The 12,881-nt window shown below is 43.2% G+C and overlaps 1 protein-coding gene across 8 annotated transcripts in view; it reads right to left on the reverse strand.

The window, feature by feature from the left end:
- DLG1 (discs large MAGUK scaffold protein 1) overlaps nucleotides 1-12,881 on the reverse strand; it is a 953,275-nt gene that overhangs the window by 222,299 nt on the left and 718,095 nt on the right. The gene's annotated exons all lie outside the window — the stretch shown is intronic.

A 12,881-nucleotide genomic window follows, 5' to 3' on the forward strand; every position in this document is an offset into this window, starting at 1 on the left:
CCTATCCGGGGGAGTGGAAGGGAATGCGCCCGAGGAAGAGGAAGCCTGGATGACAAAACTCTCAGGCGTGGAATGTTGGAACAGGAATTTAGGGTCATTTGGGGCGGGCCGATGGTGGTGCGCGATAGTCCTAATCACAGGAGCCCCTGTGTTGAGTTAGGACCAAGTACCCAAAAGGACATTGGTGAGAGCTTCACTGAATGGCAAAAGGGGCTTAAATGTGGAACCCCTGGTTTAAGCACCTCCGTCAAGAGATTGGACCTGACCTATACAGTAGATAGCTCAAGGCCAAGGACTGCAGCCGCCCTACTGATCACCACAGCATAAGTCGCTCCCTTCGCCGTAGCCACAGTAGGAGGAGACAGCATGCCAGCGCTGGAGAAGTGTCCAGTCCACTGGCCTCACCCAATTCCTGTGCCCAGTCCAAAGATGGGTCATCCGGGTATTCATAAGGGCCCATGGACCCCTCCAATCCTTTCCCAAATTAGTACCCATAAGGAAACGGGTCCAAATCTGACCTGGAGTGAGTAGGCCCCATAGAAGACAGAGGCAGCATTGGCAACCGCCGCTCCGACTGCGAGTCGTCGGGGATAAGGATCAGGTCGATGGTGGGCACTACAGACGTCCGGAGCGTCGACAATAGAACCTGCGCTGGGGAAGGTCTCATTGGTACGACTATCAACGGTGCGGACGCGCAAACAGATTCGGGGGGGGACCTGTGCGGCAGGAGCCGAAGCCGCAGAACCCGAAGGTCCGCTAAAAAATTAGGCGCATGGCCTCATAAAACTCCTTTCATTGGGCCCACGGCTCCTGGAAATTCGGGGAAGCGCGGAGAGTACCCAGAAGCAGGCTCCAAAGACTGAGGCCTCTAGCGTCAACACTCCTCCCGCGTCTTGAGACCTTCCTCTCGAGCAAGAACACAGAGTCAAGCGTCAAGCCGCCATGAGCTTGAGAGACTGCTCCCTCAAGGCCTTCGGGTGCATGGCACGGCACTCCGCACTGCTTCCGGTCGTGGTAGAGCTCCAAGCAGCACAAACAAACCCGATGCGGATCTGTCACCGACATCATGCAGTGACAGTCCTCGCATGGTCTTCGGGGACATTCTCAACGCACTAAAAAAACTCACCAAAAACTCGACAAAAGGATCAACAAAAGGGTCGAAGTCGGTCAAGAAGAGACCACGGTATCTCTCTCCGGATCAGCGCGTGGCATGGAAAGAAAAGAGCTGACGTCACTGCGCTGAGGTGGCATCTATGTACTACTCCAGACATCATCTTGGTGACTACTACGCCAACGACACACGCATAGTCGACCGATGCCACCTACCAACGCGCAAGGGTATTGCTCGAAGAAAAATCTCCGGATCCAATCTGACGCCTGGGGAAATTCTAAGGTAAGGAATCTGCAACTAGAAGTCTCTATCAGATATTTAATGCATGGAGAGTTCTTTATGCAACAGAATCTGATTGTAGCGAAAACATCTGGTAACTCAATTGATTGGTTGAGGTGAAAATGTGAAACCACTTTAGGGAGAAATTTAGGGTTGGTGCGGAGACGCACTTTATCTTTGTCCAGTTGGAACAAAGGTTTTTCCTAAGTTAAAGCCAGGACCTCACAGACACGTCTAAGTAGAGTGATGGCGATTCAAAATGCCACCTTCCAAGAAAGAATAAAAGAGGGCATCATTTTAGGGGTTCAAATGGAGGGCCCGATGAGTAGCGTGAGCATACGATTAGGTCGAACTGTAACGGTGTTCTCACGCGACTCATGGGACCTCCATTTGAACCCCTACATTCATGCCCCCTTCAATTCTTTCTAAGAAAGTGGCATTTTTTGCCACCATCAATCTACTTAGAACAGAAAGTTCCAAGAAATAACTCTTGTGAGCCCCTCATTAAGGCTTTAATGACTGGTATCATAAACAACAAAAAGAGTTGTCATTTTTGTGGTTAGGCAGTCATTGCAGCAAGATGTAATCTTATGGAAGTGAAACCTAACCCATCCTTCTAAGTGAAACAAGTAGCAGACAAAGGGCCTGATTCTAACTTTGGAGGACGGTGTTAAACCGTCCCAAAAGTGGCGGATATACCACCTACCGTATTACGAGTCCATTATATCCTATGGAACTCGTAATACGGTAGGTGGTATATCCGCCACTTTTGGGACGGTTTAACACCGTCCTCCAAAGTTAGAATCAGGCCCAAAGTTTTGTACAGTAGCTTTGAAAGGGTTGAGGTGTTTTGAGTGACAGTAGCAGAAAAATGTTTCCATTTTGCAGCACAGCAAGCTCTCGTATTAGTTCTACAGGCTTATTTAAGAATGCCCATATATTCTGGTGGCAAATTAAGGTAACCAAACCCTATGACCTCAGAATCCAAATTGCTAGGTTGAGAGTTTTGGGATCTGGATGCCCGATTTCTCCATGGTTCTGAGTGAGAAAGTCCAGCCTGTTGGGGAGCTTCTTGTGGGGAAACTACAGATATGTCTAGTAATGTTGTGAAACAGGGCTGACCAGCCCAGGTGGGCACAACTAGAATCATTGTGAGAGACGTCTGCCTGAGTTTCCAAACCAGAAATGGAAGGAGAGGTAGAGGAGGAAAAGTGCAGGCAAATATCACTGACCAACTCATCCATAGTTTTTTGTCTTTGGATAGTGGGTGTGGACACCTGGAGGCAATATTTGGGCATTTTGGGTTTTCTGCAGTTTCAAAAGGTATACAAATAAATAGATATCAGAATTTGAAAAGCGCAGAAAATCACCCGTGAAGGTCTGAAGGTGCTAAATTGTAGGCATGGGGAGATTAAGTGATTTGCCCTGAACTACAGGATGTTTAGCCGACACCAAGACTCAAACCTGGCTCCCCCAGCTCCGAAGTCGGCAGCAAAGCCCGTTACACTACACCCTGTCCCCTATTTGAGGAAACCCTCATTTCTGGAAGAATGGGAGGAGGACTTGAGGGTGGAGTCCCCATTCATCGACTTGTTGCCGCAACCTGCTTAGCAAGTATGCAAAGACATTGTCTGTGCCTAGGAGATACTCTATCATCAGGTCAATGTTGTGACACAAAGCCCATTTCTAAATGGTCTTTGATAGTTGTGAAAGTTGCAGAGACTGTGTGTCCTCTATTGTTTTAGGTAATACATGGCTGTCAAGTTTTCCGTCTGGACTAGGACACTTTGTGAATGAGGTGGGGAAAGAAAGCTTTCTAGGCTTGAGGAAGTTGATATAGTGACCCTGGTGTCTGGAGTCTTATACACACCATTGTGAGATGTATACCGCATCCCGTGAGTGAGGTGTCTGTTATATGTGGGGAACAGGGTCCAGAAGAGGCCGCCCTTTCAACATGTTGTGGGTATTCAACCACTGCAGAGAGTGAAAAGTTGGGCAGTCTACCAACACTACATCCTGAAACTGACCCTGTGTCTGAGCCCACTGATGAGCTAGACATTCATGTAACAGACGCATGTGTAAACGGGAAAGCGGTACCAAAGCAATACAGGAAGCCATCATCCCATGAAGACACGACTATCTTCACCATTATTTTTCTTGAAATTGAGGGTAATAGTGTCTGAAAACTTTGAATTCTCACAGAATTGGGATAGGCTAGCCTGATTTGTGTGCTTAGAAAGGTTCATAGATATGGTTGTGTCTGTAGAGGTTGTATTTGGGACTTGGGCACATTGACTGTGAATTTTAGACTTTGAAGCGGGTCTCTTCTTATTTGAGTACAGTGTTTAAATTGTTGATGGGTCGTGCCTTTACTAAGCCAATCGTCCAGGCGGGGAAACACATGTATTTTTTATCTGAGAAGATAGGTTGCCACCACTGCCAGACACTTTGGAAATACCGAGGTGCAGTAGTGACCCCAATGGAAGGACTTTAAACTGGTTGTTTTTCCCACCCACCACAAACCTGAGGAGATATTTGCGATGGGCTGGGTGTATTGGTATGTAAAAATATGCGTCTTTTAGATCCAGTGTAGTCATACAGTCACCCTGTTGAAATAGTGGAATCACGTCTTGCAAAGTAACCATGTGAAAGTTCTCTGGCAGAATATATTTGTTCAGTGTCCTTAGATGTAGGATTGGCCACAGCAAACCACACTTTTTTGGTATGAGAAATTATAGAATATACTCCTTGACCTTGATGCTGTAAAGGATTGGGTTCTATTGCTCCTTTGAGCAGGAGAGCTTGGATCTCGTTTCAGTAATGTTTGATGTTCTCTCGCGAATGGATGAATGTGAGGTGGAATGCTGGGAGGTGTAGAATGAGCTACAGACAATAACTTATGTTGGATAGATAGTATGACCCACTGTTTTGATGTTATTGCTTGCCAGGTGGGTAGAAAATTGTGTGTGTGTACCCCAACAAGTGTGATCTGACCAGGGGGAAAGTAAAGGAAGTCACTGCTTGGTCGTAGTGGTGATACCACATGGGGAAGAATTTTTGCCTCTACTGTTTCCTCTATAGGAGCCTCTATAGTAGGATTTGGTGGAGGAGTATTGGCTCTGATCACGCTTTTATTAGGTGGAGGCTTCTGGAGTGGTTGTTTTAGTCTTTGCGACAGCTGGAAAGGCAAAAAAGCTCCTTGCTGTAAGAGTTTGTAGGGCCCCTATCAACTTTGCCGTTTCAGTATCCTTTTTTTTTCTTTTTCTAGGGCCTTATCAACTTGGGGCCAAATAATGTTCTTTATTGAAAGGAACATTTAAAATATTTTGTTGGATGACAGGTTTAAAGTCTGAAATACGCAGCCAAGTGTGTCTTTGGAGCAGGATGCTAGTATTAATGCTCTGATAGCTTCTCCCCAGGGCCCGGAAAAAATCCTCTGGCTGAAGGAGATGAAATCTGCCAGGGACAAAAAAGGATTTCCCCATTATTGGAAACACACGGAACTGATTCCCAATAATGCAAGGCAACTTGTTAAAAAAAAAGATACTGGGAGAAAATCAACGAAGATTCCGTGCACCATAATGGGGTGGGCAGGCTAACCACAGAATTTCTCCTAATCAAGCATGAACCCTGGCCTGAGAACTTAATGAATCTCCCTATCCCTCCACATGCCCGTGCCCTATATCTCCAGTTAAGATATGGTACCTTGCCTATCAACAACTACACGGCTCGCTGGTCACCAAGCAACTTTTCAACTGACAAATGTATACTTTGCCATTATTGTAAGGAAACAATTGAGCATATGCTGTTTTTCTGCCCTTTATGCAGGAGACCTAGAGGGAGGTGGATTATTCCCCTCTGTAAAAATCTATCACTGCAGGATAGAGCCAATGCCACTAGAATATGTAAATATGATACATCTACACTGGTAGCTAGTTCAGTCACCAAATATCTATCTGAGGCTTGGTCTATCCGTCGTAGGTTCATTTCAGCCAAGGGTTCTTGAATCAGTTAGGCACCTGCCCACAGAAGGAGATTTTACCAAGACATATTTTCTCTGTTTCCTATCTTTTAGATGTGGCCTGTACTCTGATATGGACGTGTATTGCCTTAACTTTTAGATGGTATTTCTAGGAATCTTACTAGGAACTCGTGGCACCTCATATGAGTAGCAGAGACCCCACAAGTTTATGGAGATCTTCCACTCAAAATTTGCCACGCTACCCGATAAAGCATTTTATACACAACAATGAATTTTATTAGCTCATAAAATGACCAAGATACTGAGTAAAAGTTCCATGGAAGGCAACAGCTGTATATATTCGCATGATAGACATAAGTTTTTATCAAAGTTCTTTTTATCTTATGTATGTCTAATTTATTGTATTTTAAGCATGATCATAGCCTCAGTTTCGAGGATTTTACTGTAACATTTTTACTTGACTGTTGGCCACCAGCTCTTATTAATAATATGTACGACTGCTATTTTGAATTTTAACAGCATAAACCTTCTATGTAAGGCTGTTACTTTTTCGAATTTTAATGGTCTAAACTTTTAGACCGAATGAACTTAAATAAATAAAACAAAAAATGCTCTTGGCTGCTGTGTCGGCAGAATCAAGGGCACAATGTATGCACATATTGCCCTCAGCAACAAGTTCCTGTCCTGTTTTCCTATGCTCACCTGGATCATGTTGGATGAGCTCCTCCATCTCATTGAGCACGGTCATACCTGGCTAACAGACCAATTGGCGTTACACCATTGTTTTGCAGCCTAGGTTGCAACCCTTTTCCCCTCTACGTCAATCTGCTTGCTTTCTTTGTCGGGTGGCGAGGTGTTGCCAGACACTTGACAATGGGTCCCTTTTTCTCGCACTGGTGATCACAAGTAAATGAGGTTTTTCATGCCCTCTGATAAATGTAGGGTCTGAGGGAAAGGGTTTATATTTTTTGAGACCCTGGGAGTGATTATACCAGCCTAATTGGATCCTTGAAGATGTCTTCTGTGTCGCTTAACATCCCTTTAAGCATGGGCAGGTATTGAGTGCCCCTGTGTGTTGAGGATAGTGTTTCATATAGGAAATGCTCTTCTAGAGGCTCTCTATGAAACTGTACGCCATGAAATGCAGTCGCCCTAACTATGAGCACCTGCTACATAGTGGAATCATCAAGAGGTGAAGGGCATACAGGGTGCTAATCAGGATCCATGTGCCTGGAGGATCAACATCATAAGAATCCCAGAGGTAATGTCTGGTGGTATATGAAAAGAGTCATCCTCCATATCAGGGGCACCTGTACCATCTAAGGGATTTGCATCAGATTGTGGTGAAGATGGGAAATCTGGTGGTGGAAGTGGAGGTGGCTGCGGAGGTGGTGGCAGAGGCAAAGGACTGATTGTTTTGTCAGTCTTTTTGCGCTTTGGTGGAGCAGGGAGATCCAAAGCCTCTTGAAAAGATAATTGTTTTTTGGAAGATGGTAGCGGTAGAGGCTTGGCTAGAATCCCTCTTGTTTTGGCTGGATGTGTAATTATTGATGCTGGGAGTCCAATTTCTCCTGTAGTTTATGGAGAATAGGCTCCATAGGTGCCACAATGGTCTTCTTGGGCGTTGACTTCGAAGGTTTTGGCTCAGAGCTTAGTTTTTCTTTCGGGGCTGAAGAGCCACTCAGCACTGAGGCTGTGGAAGATGTCGGGCTGCTTTGCACCGACAGCTGGGTAGGAGCTGAAGTTGTTGGCGTCGAAGTTTTCAGCTTCGGGTAGTGTTTTGGAACGAAGCCAGAGGGTGGGACATTCAAAGTAGTCTCTCAGTGCCAACCATGGCCTACAGGCAGTGGCAGTCCAAAGGCCTCTTGTTCTGGAGGCGTTTGACATTAGTAATGTTCAACTAGAGGCGGAAGGACAGGAGGTACAGTACTCACTGCGTGAATATCCAGAGTGACGCTGGTGACTTCAAATCCAAACTCTGGGTCAGATCCCACACTGGCCTCAACTAAAAATACTCCTCCTCCACAACCAAAGCCTGAGGATGTTGATCTTCACTGACGTTTTGATGTCTGAAGAGGTCGCAAGTGTCTTTGGTGGCCTTCCACTGCAGCTGAAGCAGCTGAGCTCAATGGTCTCCGAGCATCTTTAAGCAGAATGCATGGCAGGCCTCGTGGGTAGCCTCACTGTGGTCTAGCAACAGACACAAGTTACAGACCTGATGGGAGTCTGTCTGTGGGTATTTGGCATGAGAACGCAGGCAGAAACGGAATGGTGTCCATTCCATTACCAGGAGGGCATTGTACAAGGATCCCGCTTGAGATTGAGCATGAAGGCCTCAAAGGTAGATTCCCTGTAGGGGCCACGACAGAGTCGACTTGAAGGTCGGTTCTACCTTGACGCACGGATGGAAGAAACGCGATCGATAATACCGACTATAGTAGAACTGGAATTGTAAGAGAGATCTAACAACGGCGTCAACCCGGAAAGCAAGCACACGTCTGAACCAGCCAGTGGAAAGAAAACAATGCAACAATGGAGTTGATGCCCCTGCGCAGTATCACCAAGAAGGAGGAGTCACTCTACCTCATGACTCGAAATACTTTTTGTGAAAAACAGCCTGCACATATCCGGACCAAAAGATAGATGGCAGTAGTATGCAGAGCATGTGTACCTAAAGCCACACGTCTCAAACAATTTACAATTTATTTAGAACTACAGACGGCGCAGTAATGCTCAAAAGTGCTTTTATTACATGCAAGAATCTTTCTTTCGAAATTGTTTCCACGCATAAAATTCATGAGCAGATAATATCAAGGAAGAGATGGGGTTAGGAAGGAGGCTCAGACTTGCTGTACAGCATGGATGAACAACGTAGGTCATGAGGGCCAGATCAACATTAAGGTTTGAGGGTGTCCATATAAAAAAAAAAAAAAATGGTTCAATAACTAAACAGGAATCATTTACAAAGCCAATAGTTATCCTGAAATATGGCATGGGTTGGCACGTATACACTCAAGCTCAACACTCAAACAGAAAAAGATGAGGAGTAACCCGTCACATGTAGGTTTCAGAGTTTTAGTATATATGTTAAGTCGATTAATGTCTTTGGAGGCAACAAATTAAAGTTATTGAAATGAATAAAAGATAGTCACATATGTTTAGAAGGATGAAGTGCACAATAAGGAGGTACAATATTTAGGTCTGTTGATATGGTTGCTGGGTTGAAATATGCATCCACATTTCAGGGAACAATTTGCTATAATTTACCAAAACCTGTGAGCAAGTGGTAAATGGAAGCAGAGGTAACCAGGCAGGGATGAGGAGGCCTGCCTTGGGACAACAGAGGCTGTGCGCTGACAGGAGGGTGTATTCTGTATTCTCCTACACCTTAGGAGGGAGCTGGGGGTGGGGCGGGGGCTGAGACCAGTCTGCTCTTTCAGCCCAAGCATAATGTGATTATAACAGCTGAATCTTCTAACCAATAAAATTGAGTCCGATCCAGAAAACATCGAGCCAGTTATAACTGGCGAGCACAGTATCCCACCTGAGATTACTGTGAATGTGCTTCCTAGCATGCTCAGCAAATGAGTATTGGAGTATCAAAAGAATTCAACAAACAATTTACAGAAAGTATTAAGAAGCAAAACAAGGGCCAAAGTTACAGCATGTAAAAACCGTGGTTTTATACTGTGTTTATATACCCACATACAGAAGAGTGCCCAGATTGCAATCCTGCGACAGTAGATGGACAAGAACCATTATATGCTGGATAGAAGAGAAAACAAAGGGTTTGAGAACTTGATTTTTGGGGGGCACTGAGCAATAGAAAGTTGAATTACCTCATGGTTTTTTATATCCATATGAATACTATTAAAAGGAGCTCGGGATAGGGAAGCAGGAAGTTTTCCCAAGCCAACATAAGCCCAGCTATCAATAGAGATTATCTAAAAATAATAAATCGGATTGCTCTGGATGATACAGGCTAGAGGATGAGTGCACATGTGGTAGTGAACAGTGCATGTGCAGAGACATGTAACAAGCAGTACATAGATTTGTGGAATATAAGAAAATACATAACATATATACTTAGATACCATGTCCATCCTGGAAGAAAGAAGTTAATGACTGAATGGTTTATCTTACAAACAACCGCTACTATCGCTACTATCAAGAGAGAACTCCTCCTAGCTTGTCCACATTGTGGACACAACTCAGTTGTTTTGTAAAATGTTTTGTAAAATGGTGGAGTGGGCCACCAGAACCAAACACCAATGACTGCGGTGTGCTGCACCTCAGAGATGAGAAATGAGAACGGTCAGGTGGTGTTGTAGGGTGCCATTTTAAGTTGCAAAGAAAATGTTCTAATTAATACACTGGTAGAGGAGAGCAAAGGAAATGCAGATAGAAGAATACAGCAGCGGTGGCAGATCTTAAGGGTTGCCATGGTCAAGTGTTTATGGGTGACTGCCAGGTGTAGGTAAGCTGCAATGACAGTGGTGGATGAATAGAGAGACGATATGGGGTTAAGGGCATGCAAGAAAGAAATTAGAAAGAATGTCTGAAAGATAACGGAAATGCACACAAATGTGAACTAAAATCTACCAGGAAATATAGTTGGCCAATGTAAGCAGGCCACTCATGATGCAAAATCAGTGCTACGATTGACAATCCAAAGTAGCAACCCATTCTACAAAAGCACTATTTCAATCCTTTAAAAGATGCTTAAAGAGTTGGACAGCCCCAGAGTGCTGCAGAAACGGAATGTCTGAACGTCTGCCAATGACTGTGTCACTCTATGAAATGCCACAAGGTAAAATGTTGCTCCTTTTCTACAGGTATTTCAGAGGTGAAAATAAAATATAAGGTAAAACCTTAAGAGCATATATTCATGAACGAATGACAATGGACGCACAAGTTGATAAGATAATTCACAATATGAAATACCACCTTAAGCTCTTGCAGAAACTTCAAAAACAAATATTAAAAAGCTGAAGTGAGAGCAGTAAATGAACTTTATAGCAGATACTCGCTGGAGCATTGGCTGGCTGCCAGTAACTTCCGGTATCTTGTTCAAAACACTCACATGGGCGCACACATAATGCACAGGTCTATGTAAAACACATTTACCCTCCCTCTCCCACTGTCCGATCTGTTGTAAAGCAGCTTCTAATTCCACCTAACAGTACCAAGAAGAAAGCTGGAGGGAAGTAATTTTCATCCACTGGACTTTCCTTAAGGAAGTCACTCTGACACAGCCTCAGGCAAATGCAACATCATTTTCAATTTAAGATAAATTTCAATACAAGTTAAATGTTAAGTTTGCTGTTCATAAACCCCAAACCCCACTGAGCCTTTGACCTGTATGTAGTTACTTTTTTTTAATGGCCTGTCCATATTTAAATGTGTGACTAAGAATTACTCCACTTACCGAGTTCTGTATCTACTTTAAAAAACAATTAAGATATATTCAGAAACAAATAATAACATGCTCCATCAACGTAGCACATATTTGCCCATACCTAGATCTTGCAAGTATGGTTTGTTCACTTGAATTAAACTCATTATGAATATCCCCTGGAATTAAATGGTTGTTGGATGTTCAAATTAGTGACTTTCTGTTGCCAGTAAATTCAGACTGAAGATCAGGTTGTATATGTTCAACACTGATAAGGCGAGATATGGTTATTCCAATAAAAGTTTCACCACAGACTACTTCATATATGACACAATCATTTCAATAACAAATATACTGGCAGTCAAAGTTTACATAACCTCCTCGTCAAGGATCCAGTGGAGCAGAAGAAGATGCAACCGCGGAGGTCGTATAAGAAATGGGTGAGGAAACAGAGGGGTCAAGTGTTTTTGTAGAACTGACTGGTGTCAAAGTTGTATATACAAGTTAAGGTAATAAGGCTGGCCTGAAAAAGAAAGCTGAATTTTATAGAACATGTCATCATTGAAAAAGCCAACACCAGAACTTTTGAGATTTATACATACAAGTATATCTACTTGGCTGCCAACAAGATTTAGAACATAACTTTCTTTGTGGTTTCCTTACAGCTTTTTATTTTGAGTGAGTGATTACATGAAAGATTAATTTAAAGACTTTACTTTTAAGGATCCCATCTTGCCTCTCAGATTGCTGTAAGGACAGTGTTAGCTAGATTTACAGGAAACGTTTGTGTAAATTATGCACATGAGGTTTTGGTACATCAAACGACTTAAAGCCATCTGTGCACTTCTCATTTCTGTCAGCTGGTCTGGTTTGGTTGGCGGGGTGAGGAGGAGGGAACAGCACATAGGCTGAACTTGATAAAATATTAACTAAGCAACCGGACACTTCACAGAGCTGTCAAAGAGATATTATAGAAGAAAGGGGGCTGTGACAACAGCGTCAAGAGTGTCATGTCGTCTTGGAACAACAATTGTTGTATTTATTTTTTCACCTCCTTAATTTATGACACACCTGAAGAAAAACTGCAATTACATGATGAAATACCAATTTGATTGTGTTATACATTAATTATTTATATCAATATGAATACAGCTGAACAACTTATATAACAGGCATTCAGATCTAGTCTACTGAGTTAACTATAACTTTCCCGTTTTGCCCTGCTTAAAACCTCACATATTACATCAGTCTTGATATTTTAAATGTCCACCTGAAGCCACCTCAATTTCGGCCCAGCCCAATGCAAATCAGCCTTGACCCTGCTCCAATAGGAACAGTTCCAACCTGAACTGTCAGACTAGTTCCTCCCTGGCCTGGCACACAGGTAACCCAGGACTGGTTTCGCCCTCCTTAGGGTTCATCACCAAGGTACAGCTTGGTTCCAATGTTTTTTTCTTGCAGCACTGGAAATGAGGACTAGGTCCATAAGTCCACAAAGGGCAGGTGCAACATTTCTATTTCAGGGGCAGCTGATCTACCTGATCCCTCTGAACCACTACTGGTCCTTCCAGACTGAAAGGCTCAATGGGTAAAAAAGCCCTCTCATCCAATAAGATTGCTCTATATATTAAATTCTGTGGTACCGAAGTACTCCAGTAGGACTATCCGGCCAGGTATTACTATATTTTTGAAGCTTAATATCTTGAAAACCGCTGAACGAATTCACACCATATCACAAAAAGCACGCTTTCTCAGTAAAGAACTAGCTTTCCATGTAATTCTTTAGCTGTTTTTTCTTCATCACTTCTCAAAGTTGTAAGGATGAAGTGCACTGGAAAAGCGCTTTTTGGGACCACCCTTTGATTGACCATCCCAAAACTTTCCAGGAAGAAGCCAAGGTGGATGAACTAAAAAAAATAAAAATACATTTAAAACAAAAAAAACAAAAAAAGTTTTGTGAAAATTTGTGAAACAGCAGCATATATATATATATATATATATATATATATATATATATATATATATATATACACACACATATATAGCAGTAAAATAAAGAAGGAAGGGGATCAATCTAACTCAGGCAGATGCTGCAGAGGAATTTATCAGAACCT

Source organism: Pleurodeles waltl, chromosome 11 (assembly GCF_031143425.1).
Source record: "Pleurodeles waltl isolate 20211129_DDA chromosome 11, aPleWal1.hap1.20221129, whole genome shotgun sequence".
In the NCBI taxonomy this organism is placed as follows: domain Eukaryota; kingdom Metazoa; phylum Chordata; class Amphibia; order Caudata; family Salamandridae; genus Pleurodeles; species Pleurodeles waltl.